We start from the raw sequence: 13,009 nt of genomic DNA, 5'->3' as shown, positions 1-13,009 counted from the left end.
ATTAACAGATTACTGGACAAAGATATTTACCTCAGTTAATCAAATAATTGGAAGATCTGATTTGCCATCTCCCACAGTGGGGCTATTGGTTAAAGACACCCTGCCGAAAACGCGTAAATTACACTCTCTGCTATTATTGTTTGCTAAAAGACAGGTGGCGGTGTGCTGGGGTGGGAGAAGGCTGCCATCGATTGAGGGCTGGCTTGCCGCGGTAACATTTGGGCACACTCAGCTATCTACTTTTTGGGAGCTCATGCCGCCCACCTCCAGGCCCCGTGACATCTGGGAGCCCTTTCTGCAATGGGCACAAAATCAGAAGGACGCGGCTGCGTAAATGTGCGGGAGCTCTCGCTTCGCGGTGTCATTGGGGGCTGGGGGTGTTGGGGGTCGGGCGGGATCCCTTGGTTCCTCACACACCTTAACAAATGATACACATGAATGTACAGGTGTGTGAGAAAGTGGCTCTGTATATACTGTTCCCAAATAGGTACAGGGTGTACAGAGTCCACAGTCCCCAAGGGTTTGACAGAGGCTAAAGTTAGATATAACCTTACTCTCTAAAGTGGTAGCTTGGTCGAGCAGTAAGGCAGTATCAGAGGACAGTGTAAAGCATTTGTTGTACACACTCAGTCAGCAAATGGCCTCACACACTCAAGAACTGAATTCTAGGCCAATGGTTTATATATAAAAAATATATGCTTGTTTTATTTTAGAACCAACAATTGGAATTAAAATATACTTTCTCAGAATGAGATGCTTTATATAAATACTTTTGCAAGATGTAATTGACTTTTGTAAACAGTTACAAGTGGTTGCAATAGGCAACACTATTTTAAACACAATAATGCATTGAGTTCAATGGAAGTTTCATGTTATTTGCCACAGATTACTTTTAGGATTACTTTTGGAATTCCAGGACTGGATCCTAGATTCAAAGTCGACTTAATTACTGTAATGATTTTTAAACCATATTTAGCTATTTTAAAAGTTGACTCTTCAAAGAAAACCGTCAATGATTCCCTATGGAAGAAAATTCAGGTTACAGGTACAGTATGTTCTCGTTACTTTTGTAATCCAGTACTGGGTGCCTAGACTCAGTACTGGGACCTTTATCCAAAACAGGTAAGTAATTACGTTTTCAGATATTATATGATTTTTGAAGAACATTTAAAGATTGCAGAAATCGACACTTAGAAGAAATTTCACAGAAAAACAGTCAATGGTTTCCTATGGAAGAAAATTGAGTTAAGGGTAAGTACAGTTAGTAAGTATTTTTCAGAGTCAGTTCTGGGCACCATGATCCAGCACTGGGAGCTCACCTACGAGCAGGTGAGTAATTTTGTTTTCGTTACTCGGCTGATTTTTGGTGAATTTTTTTAAGATTCGAAAAGTCCACACTTAGAAGAAATTTCAGGAAAAAGCCAGTCAATGTTACCCTATGAGGAAAATAGAGTTTGCGGTTTAAGGGTAAGAACTCGACTGGCAGAGTTGAGGTTCTGGGCATAGACCCAGGGGTCCCCCAGGGTCAGGTAGGTACAGTTGGTTCACCCTCAGCGGCTCTAGGGCGGCCGGGTGCAGAGAGAGTTAGGCCCAATGTTATCCTATGAGGGATAGGGGGGGCTTTGGTTGGTGGCTGCTGACTGGCAAGCCACGCGGCTGTGGGAGCTGGGCTCCTGGTCACTTACTCAGGGCAAGTGGGGAAGTAGATAGGTGTAGAGTTTTCACTGCCAGGGCCACTCGGGCGGCTGGGTGCAGAGTGCTTTTGAGCCTTCGGGCGCTCAATTGATTTCAATGGGAAATCTCCGGTTTAGAAAGACTGCAAGCTCGGGGACGAGGACTCTTCAGGTGCCACCACCACTTCGAGAGGTAAGTTGGGTAGTTGGAGGATAGGTAGGTACCCCGGGATCGGGCACAGGGGGCCGTGGGGCGCCGCGTGCAGGGGTGCCGTTTGGTGTTGGGAAATCTTACCCTCTGTTGATCGCGGTTGGGGGGGGGCACCTTGTTCTGAGGCTGCAGGCTTCTTCAGGAGTGTCGAGGGATGTCCTTGGGTGCCGGACTCGGGGTCACAGTCGCCGTGGGGTCATCCTCAGGGTCTTTGTTCACACCGGCACTGGCCAGGCTTGGCTGGTGCAGTGTGCTGGGTTCGCGGTTCCGGGCTGCTGCCAGGGATTAGAGATAGGTTTTGAGTAGAGCCTCTACTCATGGGAGTCCCAGGGGCTTAGAGCCAAGAGGTAGCCAGGTCCTCCGGGGTTTGTGAGGTTGCTGGCCACAAGAGATGCCGGGTTGGAGCAGGAGCAGGTTCGAGGGTCGACAGGCCGGTAGGGCTGGGGCCAAAGCAGTTGGTGTCTTCCTCTTTTTAGCAGCTGCAGGGTAGGTCTTCTTTCTTCTTGCTCTTCTTTGTAGTCTGGAATCTGGGGAAGGAAGGTTCAGGGTGCCCCTAAATACTAGATTTAGGGGTGTTACAGGTAGGTGAAGGGCAGGGGCCAATGGGTCCCTGTCCTGGGGTGGGTACACCCCCTATCCTGCCTCTCTCCTGTGGGAGGGGGGCAGGAGCCTAGACCTGATTGGGCAGGGCTTCCCATCTTCAAGATGGCGAGGGAGCCCGGAGATGTGCTTCACCTCGCCTCCCCCACCTGAGGGGTGGGGTTGGCAGGCTGGCACATCCCCTGTCCTTATTTGGGGTTTCCGGCCAAGCTTCCCGCCAGAGTGGGGGGTTGCAGTGGCCTGGGGAAGCTCACAGAGGCGGAATGCCTTTGAAGCTTCCCCCTGCCCATCCTGGGGGAGGAGATTTAGCACCTCGCCCAGGATGTGCATTATTGCAGACCCAGGAGAGCAGGGGCTCTCCTACCCAGGGGTCCAGCCACATGTCTGCTGTGCGGCAGCCTAGGCAGCCTCCCAGACAAGACGTGGATTGTAGGTTTAGGTTTCAGGGGGCCTCTCTAAGATGCCCTCTGTGGTGCTTTGTACATTAAATCACACACTGGCATCAGTGTGGATTTAATGTGCTGAGCAGTTTGATACCAAACTTCTCAGTCTTCAGTGCTGCCATTATGGTGCTGTGGAGTTCGTGTTTGACAAGCTCCCAGCACCATATACTCTTAGCTGGCAGCACTGCACTTACAGGACCCAGGAATGGACCTGGGTACTGTAGGGGCACAGGACTCCTGCCTCTGTGCCCACACCACTGGCATAGGGCACCCAGCTAGAGGGGTGGCTGATGTATGCCAGGGCAGTGTAAGTTGTGGGCATGACACACAGGGATGTATGCCATGTCGACTCTCTGTTTTGTCTCAGCCTGCAAGAGCAGTGTGTGTGTGTTAGGGTACAGGGCCTCTAAGGGTGGCACAATGAGTGCTGCAGCTTTTAGAGGCCTTCCATGGTCACAAGGCCCTGGGTACCTAGGGTACCATTTACCAGGGGCTGACATGTGGCCAGGGTTTGCCAATTTGGGTTTTAGCTGTTAGGCAGTTTTTAGGGAAGGAACACAGGCCCTGGGCACCTGATTGGCAGGAGCCCAGGGCACAACAAGGAAAAGTGCATCAGCAATTAAGCAAAAAAAAGGGGGGTTACTGCAACAGAAACACACTTTCTTACAAGGTGTAAATGACCAGATGGTATAACTGCTGTAATCCTGTTCGGAATGTCTTGATGTAGAACTGCAGAAGAGAGAATACACACCAGTGTTGGCCCTCGTAGGGTAAAAATCAAAGATGCAGGTTTCATAAAGGGGTTATGCAGAGGGTTAACTGTGCGATTTGATGATGCATTCTTTTTTCTCCATATTTTGTCCCACGATAGAACATATGGCTGTGGTAAAATACACTGTCCAACTGCCTTGTTTTTTTGTTGTAATGTAGTTTATGTTAATGAAACTGCCAATAAAAGAAAATAAAAAAAGTTACTCAGGCGATTTTTAAGGAATATTTATAAGTTTGCAAAATCGATACTTGGAAGAAATTTCATAGAAAAACAGTCTGGTTCCCTATGGAAGAAAATTCAAGTTACGGGTAAAGTATGTTCTCGTTACTTTTGTAATCCAGGGCTAGGCTCCTAGGCTCAGTACTGGGACCTCCTATCTAAAACGGATAAGTAATTACGTTTTCACAGTTGGTACGATGTTTAAAGAATATTTGTAGTTTGCAAAAATCAACAATTAGAAGAAATTTCACACAAAAACAGTGAATGATTTCCTATGGAAGAAAATTGGGTTAGTGGTAAGTACGGTTGTGAGTACTTTTCAGGGTCCGTGCTGGGCACCAAGATCCAGCACTGGGTGCTCACCTACGAGCAGGTGAGTAATTTCGGTTTCGTTGTTATCCTATGGGAGGCAGGGAGGGGCCTTGGTTGGTGGCTGCTGACTAGCAGGCCACGTGGCTGTGGGAGCTGGGCTCCTGGTCACTTGCTCAGGGCAAATGGGGAAGTAGGTAGGAGTAGAAGTTGCACTGCCAGGGCCACTCGGGCGGCTGGGTGCAGGGTGCTTTTGAGCCTTCGGGCGCTCAATGGATTGCAATGGAAAAGCTCAAGGACGAACAGAGGCTGTAAGCTCGGGGACGAAGGTTCTTCGGGTGCCACCACCACTTCGAGAGGTAAGTTAGGTAGTTGAAGGACAGGTAGGTACCCAGGAGTCGGGCACAGGGGGCCGCGGGGCGCCGGGTGTAGGGGAGCCTTTTGATGTCCAGAAATCATACCCTCTGTTGATCGCGTTTGGGGGGGTCCCTGGTTCTGAGGCTGCAGGAATATCAGGAGCATCGAGGTGGGTCCTTGGGTGCCGGATTCGGGGTCACAATCGCCGGGGGGGCGTCCTCTGGGTCTTTGTCAACTCCGGCACAGGCCAGGTTTGGCGGGTGCAGAGTGTGCAGGGTTCGCGGTTCCGGGCTGATGCCAGGGGTTAGAAACTTGCTTTGAGCAGAGCCACTGCTCATGGGAGTCCCAGATGCTCAGAGTCACAAGGTAGCCTGGTCCTCCGGGGTTTTTGAGGTTGCTGGCCACAGGCGGTGCCGGGATTTTGCAGGTTCGAGGGTCGACAGGCTGGTAGTGCTGGGGCCAAAGCAGTTGGTGTCTTCCTCTTCTTAGCAGCTGCACAGCAGGTCTTCTTGTTCTTCTTTGCTTTTTCGGAATCTGAGGAAGGAAGGTTCAGGGTGCCCCTAAATACTAGATTTAGGGGTGTTACAGGTAGGTAAATGGGTCCCTGCCCTGGGGTGGGTACACACCCTATCCTGCCACTCTCCTGTGGGAGGGGGGCAGTAGCCTAGTCCTGATTGGACAGGGCTTTCCATCTTCAAGATGGTGAGACCCCGAAGATGTGCTTCACCTCGCCTCCCCCACCTGAAGGGGGGGTGGGGGGGGGGGGGTTGGCAGAGGCTGCACATGCCCTGTCCTTGCTTGGGGTTTCCGGCAAGTCTTTCTGCCAGAGTGGGGGTCAGAACCGGTGGGGGCCAGTTGCTCAGTACAGCAAGTGGCCTGGAGAAGCTCACAAAGGCAGCATGCCTTTGAAGCTTCCCCCTGCCCATCCTGGGGGAGGAAACCTAGCACCTCGCCCAGGGTGTGCATTGTTGCAGGCCCAGGAGAGCGGGGGCTCTCCACCCAGGGGCCCAGCAACATGTCTGCTGTGTGGCAGCCTAGGCAGCCTCCCAGACAAGACGTGGATTGTAGGTAGGTTTCACGGGGCATCTCTAAGATGCCCTCTGTAGTGCTTTGTACATTAAATCCCTCACTGGCATCATTGCAAGTTTAATGTGCTGAGAAGTTTAATACCAAACTTCTCAGTCTCCAGTGTTGCCATCATGGTGCTGTGGAGTTCGTGTTTGACGAGCTCTCAGCACCATATACTCTTAAATGGCAGCACTGCACTTACAGTGCCTAGGAATGGACCTGGGTACTGTAGGGGCACAGGGCTCATGCTCCTGTGCCCACACCACTGGCATAGGGCACCCAGCTAGAGGGGTGGCTGATGTATGCCAGGGCAGTGTACGTTGTGGGCATGGCACACAGGGATGTGTGCCATGTTGACTTTTGTTTTGTCTTGTACCCAGACACTCAGCCTGCAAGGGCAGTGTGTTTGTGTTGGGGTACAGGGCCTCTAAGGGGGCACAATAAGATCTGCAGCCCTTAGAGGCCTTCCCTGGTCACAAGGCCCTGGGTACCTAGGGTACCATTTACCAGGGGCTGACATGTGGCCAGGGTTTGCCAATTTAGGTTTTAGGTTTTAGGGAAGGAACATAGGCCCTGGGCACCTGATTGGCAGGAGTCCAGGGCACTCTGTCAAAGTACATTCAGCAATTCAGCAAAAAGTGAGGGCATACCATGCAAGAAAGATGGCACTTTCTCACAATAGTGTCATGTCGGCATATGTAATGGTTGAGATGCCTTTCCAAAGTGGTACCAATTGCTTTACTTGTGCACTGCTGTACATGGCTACACACACCAGTTTATATTTTTTTACAAAGCAGGTTTATACTATGTGTAGAATATAGTAAACAGAAAAACTCCACATACACAGACAAAAGAAACAAAGCAAAGGAGACCGCCCTGATCAATCATAAGAACTTTAAAGCTGTCTATCGTCACGATCTAGCTTATTTGTTAAGGAAGCCTAAAAAATACTTTTTTATTTTTACTTGTGACCTGCGCTAAGGCGAGTCTCCTGACATGCAGTTTGCAGAGCAGGATTGTGTAATATCTTGTAAGCCGCTGCACTCGTAGTGTGTTTAGAAGGGGCTGTGAAAGTGCTTGATGATTTGTTTGTTGGTGTCACTTATGGTGCACAGAATTTAAGTATCTTTTTTAGGCGATACCCTCCCTCGCAGACGTGAAATGTTCCTTTCAGTTTGCAATTAACCATTGGCAGGGGTCCTAAGAAATCATAACGGATAACAAAATAAAATATATGCCAGACAAAGTAAACTACAGCATTAAATGGGTCTTAAAGGTGGGAGGGGAGGAGATAGTTGGAGGGAGAGGAAGAGTGAAGGGGGCGGGTTGGCAGCCAGTGAAGGGGAGATGGTGGGAGAGATAAGAAACAGTGCTAAATAAAAATAAAAAGGATGAAAAAGAGATGAGAAACAGTGCTAATAGAGGAAAGTCCACGACTGAGCATAATGCCCTGCTGACTCTGAGCGATCTGTCCAAGATATTACAAGTTGTTGGTTTTTTCCCCCCCATAAACTTGCTCTGCAGCCTTTTTAAGTTACAGAGGCTGCCCTCTCGCCGCACCATGGAGCCTTGCAGACAAACAAAGCACCTCATCTACTCACATTAGAGAAGAAATTGCCTGCAGGCAATAAAATATGTTCGAGGCATATGAGCTGCAGATTACACACTTGTGCATAGATCGCCATCTGGTGTTGGGCCCGGATGTTTGCAGTTGTTTTTCCTCTTGGAAAGTCTTTGGAAGTCACGAGGTCAGTGACTCCTCCTTTGGATCGTATTGCGCATGGGCTTCGGCTCCATCCTCAGATAGTTTTTTTCCGTCATCGGGCTCGGATGTGATCTTCGCGCTCCGGTTCCCAGTTCGACGATCGACGCGCAATCCTCACCCCAACTCGCGGTATTGTTTTCGATCACGATCTCCCCACTTGACACGGCTCTCGTCGGCAAGACCCTTCGATTCCGGTTGTCGACGACGGCCTTCGGGCCTACCCAAGCTCCGGTCCTGGCTAATGAAAAGGACTCCCTTCAAGAAGTGCCCTCAATGTGGGTCCAAATTCTCCCACACCGATCTCCACGAAGTATGTAATCTCTGCCTCTCCCCTGAACACGAGGCTCGAGATTGTCCGGCGTGTAAGTCCTTCCGGTCCAAGAAAACCATTCGAGACCGAAGGGCCAGAAGAACCATGGCACACTCGTCGACAGCGATTCCGGACAACATCTTCGGGGAAGGCGTCGACACTCCAGAAGAACACCACACCGACGAGGGACTAGTCAGCGCCTCCGAAGCCGACGATTCAGAGGTGGAGGACATCACTCCGGCACAGAGGGTCGTGAGTACTAATCTACCCCCCCCCACAACCTCGCCGGCACCGAAAAAGGCTTCGGTCACGCCTACGGGCCTAAGCAAGACCAAAGACACTGCTTCCCACACCACACCTTCGGGCCCGGTAAAGAAGCCGATTAAGCCTTTCAGCGGCTCGGGCTCGAGCCAGCCCACCGTCTGTGCCGATAAACACTCTTCGACACCGAAAAAGAAAATGGCCTCCGCTTCGACACTGAGCCCCGCACCGAAACACTCAGTGTCAAGAACCAGCTCCAGCTCCTCGGTGCCGACATATCTTCGGCACCCACAAAAGCACACAAGGCCACCGACACTTCGAAGCCGAAATCCATCTCGGCGCCGACCAAACAATCAGACTTTTCCAAGCATAGTTCCAAACAACGAACCAGCGTGGATAAAACCAAAAAACCAACGGCCCCCGACGCCGACTGACCAACCAACCTCACCAGAACTCTTTACACCGGATCCATCACAAAAAACACTAACCAAGGATCCTAAAACCGGACATTTGATGCTCTCCATCAAAAAGAGACAGCTGGAAAAACCTGCTCCGCCTCCACCTCCAAAGAGGAAGGACTCTGCTACCTCTCCTTTCAGAGTACCTTCCCCACCTCCACCGCCCCCTCCACCTTCCCCTCCTCCACAGTCTCCGCCTCCACCTCATCATTCTCCAACACCCTCTCCGGATGATGATGATGATCAGGGGGACCCATATGATGACATAGGAGACGTGCCACAAGATTTACCTACAGGGGACCCCTTTCCCACAGGCTCCCCAGACCCATGGGACGATTACAATATCCCTGACATCCCTAACGTCCCACAGGATGATCTCTACCCTTCCAGACCTTCCCCACCAGAAGACTCACTGGAGTTCAACCATCTACTACAAAGGGCGGCACAATTTCACGGGGTAGATCTCCATACCGACCCCGTAGAGGAGGATTTCCTCCTCGATACGTTTGACACCACACATAGGACTACCTCCATATTGCCTATGCTCAAGGGAGTTATAAAACATGCGCCAGAGGTCTTTAAAGACCCAGTCAGAGCCAGGGTCATTAACCCGCCCATTGAAAAGAAATATAAATCCGCCCCTACAGATCCCTCCTACATCAGAGGGCCAGCACCACTATATTCCCTGGTAGTGTCCACAGCACGTAAAAGGGCCAACTCCCAAGCGTCAGGCGAAGCACCACCACCTGACAAAGAGTCTAAACTCTTGGACGCATCAGGCAAGCGTACTGCATCCCAAGCTGCCAACATATGGCGTATCGCTAATACACAAGTGCTATTAGCCAGGTATGACAGGGCCCATTATGACGAATTAGAAGCCATAATGCAACATCTCCCTGATAAATACAAACCTAGGGCCAACAAGCTAATTCAGGAGGGCAAAATCATTATTAATACCTCCATACGCTGTGCCCTAGATGCAGCAGACACAGCCTCCAGGGCCATCAATACTAGTGTCCTCCTCCGTCGTCATGCCTGGCTAAGGATCTCCGGTTTTAAACCGGAGGTACAAGCCTCCATCCTCAACCATCCCTTTGACCAGGAACATCTGTTTGGCCCAAAAGTGGATGAGGCCCTAGAAAAGATGAAAAAGGACACAGACACGGCAAAATCCATGGGAGCCTTACAATCACACCCTCCCAGGTGCTCCTTTCGCCACTCTTCCTTTCGGAGCACATCCAGAGGCTACTCCGTCACCGCTTCCACTTCATATAAGGCCCCTACTCAGTCGACCTTTACAAGGGGCTACCAAAGAGGCGGCTACAGAGGTAACAATAACAAAGGCAGAGGCAAGACAAACACCGCCTGCTCTGCCACCGCACCTACCCAATGACTTCCCTCCACTCCCCCCAGACCATCCCACTCTGGTCGGGGGCAGACTCCAAAATGTCCTCCCTGTCTGGGCTACCATCACCTCAGACAAATGGGTAACACAAATAATTCGGTCAGGCTATTGCCTAGAACTAATATGTACCCCCCCCCAAACATTCCACCCAGACAACGCCCAATGTCACAAGAACATCTAACACTACTAAAGCAGGAGGTAATCTCCCTCCTACAGAAAAGGCCGATAGAACACGTTCCTACCAACCAACGAAATATGGGGGTCAATTCCCTATATTTTCTCATACCAAAAAGAGACGATACTCTGCGGCCCATCCTAGACCTCCGGCCCCTGAACAGATACATACACTGAGATCATTTTCACATGGTAACGCTTCAGCAGGTACTTCCACTGCTTTCCCAAAACGACTTCCTGACCACTTTAGACCTAAAAGACGCTTATTTCCACATACCAGTGCACAACGCTCACAGGAAGTTCCTCAGATTTGTAGTGGACGGCCAACACTACCAATTCAAAGTGCTCCCGTTCGGAGTCACAACAGCACCACGAGTATTCACCAAGTGCCTAGCAGTAGTGGCAGCACACCTCAGGAGACAACACATCCATGTCTTCGCATATCTAGACGACTGGCTAATAAAAGCCAGTTCATACAGCCAGTGTGTACAACACACGCATGCCACTATCCAGCTACTTCACCAACTGGGCTTCATAGTAAACCACGCAAAGTCCCATCTACAACCATCCCACATAAAACAATACCTTGGTGCCACCATAGGCATCTCAAAAGCGCTAGCCTACCCCAATCCTGCCAGGATTACAAGCATTCAGGCTCTACGCGCAAAATTCATGGCACAACACTCCCTTCCAGCTCGAGTGTTTATGCAACTAATAGGGATTATGGCCTCTTGCATCTTCATAGTACCTCACTCAAGACTCCAGATGCGTCCTCTCCAAGAGTGCTTAGCGCGCCAATGGAACCAGGCCCATGGTCAATTAACAGATCTGGTGTTGGTAGACGGTCGCACCCATCGCTCTCTGCAGTGGTGGACCACCACAAACCTTTCCAAAGGTCGACCGTTCCTGGACCCGGTTCCCAAGATAGTACTAACAACAGACGCATCGCTCTCCGGCTGGGGAGCTCATCTATTACATCTCACCATGCAGGGCACATGGACACCTCAACAAAAGTTACTCCACATCAACCATCTGGAGTTACTAGCAATCTTCTTAGACCTAAAATCTTTTCAAACACAGATTTCAGGCAAGGCAGTCCTAATCCGCACAGACAACATGACAGCCATGTACTATATTCAAAAACAAGGCGGCACACACAGCGCTCTCAGCTAGCACAGAGCATATGGAGATGGGCCATACCCCAGAAAATCTTTCTCCTAGCTCAGCATGTCCCAGGAGTCCAAAACACTATGGCAGATCTGCTCAGCAGACAAACACAACAAATCCATGAGTGGGAACTCCACCCACAAGTTCTACACCCGTACTTTCAAATGTGGGGGCATCCACAGATAGACCTCTTCGCCACCCACGAAAACACCAAATGCCCAAGCTTCGCCGCCAGATATCCACACCCATTGTCGAAAGGAAATGCGATATGGATGAACTGGTCAGGCAGATTTGCGTACGCTTTTCCGCCTCTCCCACTCATTCCACTAATGGTGCGCCAACTACAGCAACACTCCCTAACACTAATCCTAGTAGCTCCAACTTGGGCCAGACAACCGTGGTACACCACACTGCTGGAACTATCTGTAGTACCGCACCAAAAATTACGCCTCTCTCCACACCTCTTAACCCAGAACCATCGGTTATCTAAATCTTCCCCCTGACTGTATGAACGTCATCAAGGAAGCTAGGCGACGCACCACTAGAGCAGGCTACGCCGCCAAGTGGAAACGTTTTGTTGTCTATTGTCACAACAACACCATCAATCCCCTAGACGTCTCCATTCAACACATCATAGGCTACTTACTCCACCTACAAAGGTGCAATCTACCCTATACGTCCATTCGCCTGCACCTCGCAGCCATAGCAGCTTACCTATAAAACAGGCAACATCTATCACTCTTTAGAGTTCCTGCCATTAAAGCCTTCATGGAAGGCCTTAAAAGAATAATTCCCCCCCAGAGTGCCACCCTCAATTGTGTGGAACCTAAATATTGTTCTCACCAGACTAATGGGGCCTTCCTTCGAACCACTACACAAATGTGAACTCCAATCTTTAACGTGGAAAACCGCTGTTCGAGGCATATGAGCTGCAGATTATACACTGTGCATAGCTCGCCATCTGGTGTTGGGCCCGGATGTTTGCAGTTTGTTTTTCCTCTTGGAAAGTCTTTGGAAGTCACAAGTTCGGTGACTCCTCCCTTGGTTTGTATTACGCATGGGCTTCGGCTCCATCCTCAGATTGTTTTTTTCCGCCATCGGGCTCGGATGTAATACTTCGCGCTCCGGTTCTGAACTTTCCAGTTCAACGATCGACGCAAAATCCTCGCTCATCGAGATACTTCAGACAATAAATCATCTTAATCACCTTCTCTTCGGCACTTCTTCGATTCCGGTCGTCGACGGCGGCCTTCGGGCCTATTCCGGCTCCGGTCTCGGCTGATGGAAAGAACTCCTTTCAAGAAGTGCCCTCGATGTGGGTCCAAGTTTCCCCACACCGATCTCCACGAGGTGTGCAACCTCTGCCTCTCCCCTGAACACGAGGCTCGAGACTGTCCCGCCTGCAAGTCTTTTCGCTCTAAAAAGCCTATTCGAGATCGACGGGCTAGACGCAACATGGCGCACTCCTCGACCTCCGCTCCAGTCGACATCTTCGGAGACGATGTCGAATCTCCGGGACAGCAGAACATCGAGGAAGAGGACGACTACCTCGTCAGTGCTTCCGAGGCCGATGACTCGGATGTGGAGGACATCACCCCGGCGCAGAGGGTCGTGAGTACAATACGCCATCCCACGCCGATACCCAAAAAGGCTTCGGTCACACCTTCGCCTTCGGGCCTAGGTAAGACCAAGGATACTGCTTCTCACACCCCACCTTCGGGCCCGGTAAAGAAGCCTATTAAGCCTTCCGGCAGCTCGGGCTCGAGCCAGCCTACTATCGGTACCGAAAAACACCCTTCGGCACCGAAGAAAAGATC

The sequence above is a fragment of the Triturus cristatus genome, chromosome 12 (genome assembly GCF_964204655.1).
Source record: "Triturus cristatus chromosome 12, aTriCri1.1, whole genome shotgun sequence".
NCBI lineage: Eukaryota > Metazoa > Chordata > Amphibia > Caudata > Salamandridae > Triturus > Triturus cristatus.
This window is presented reverse-complemented; position numbering follows the sequence as displayed.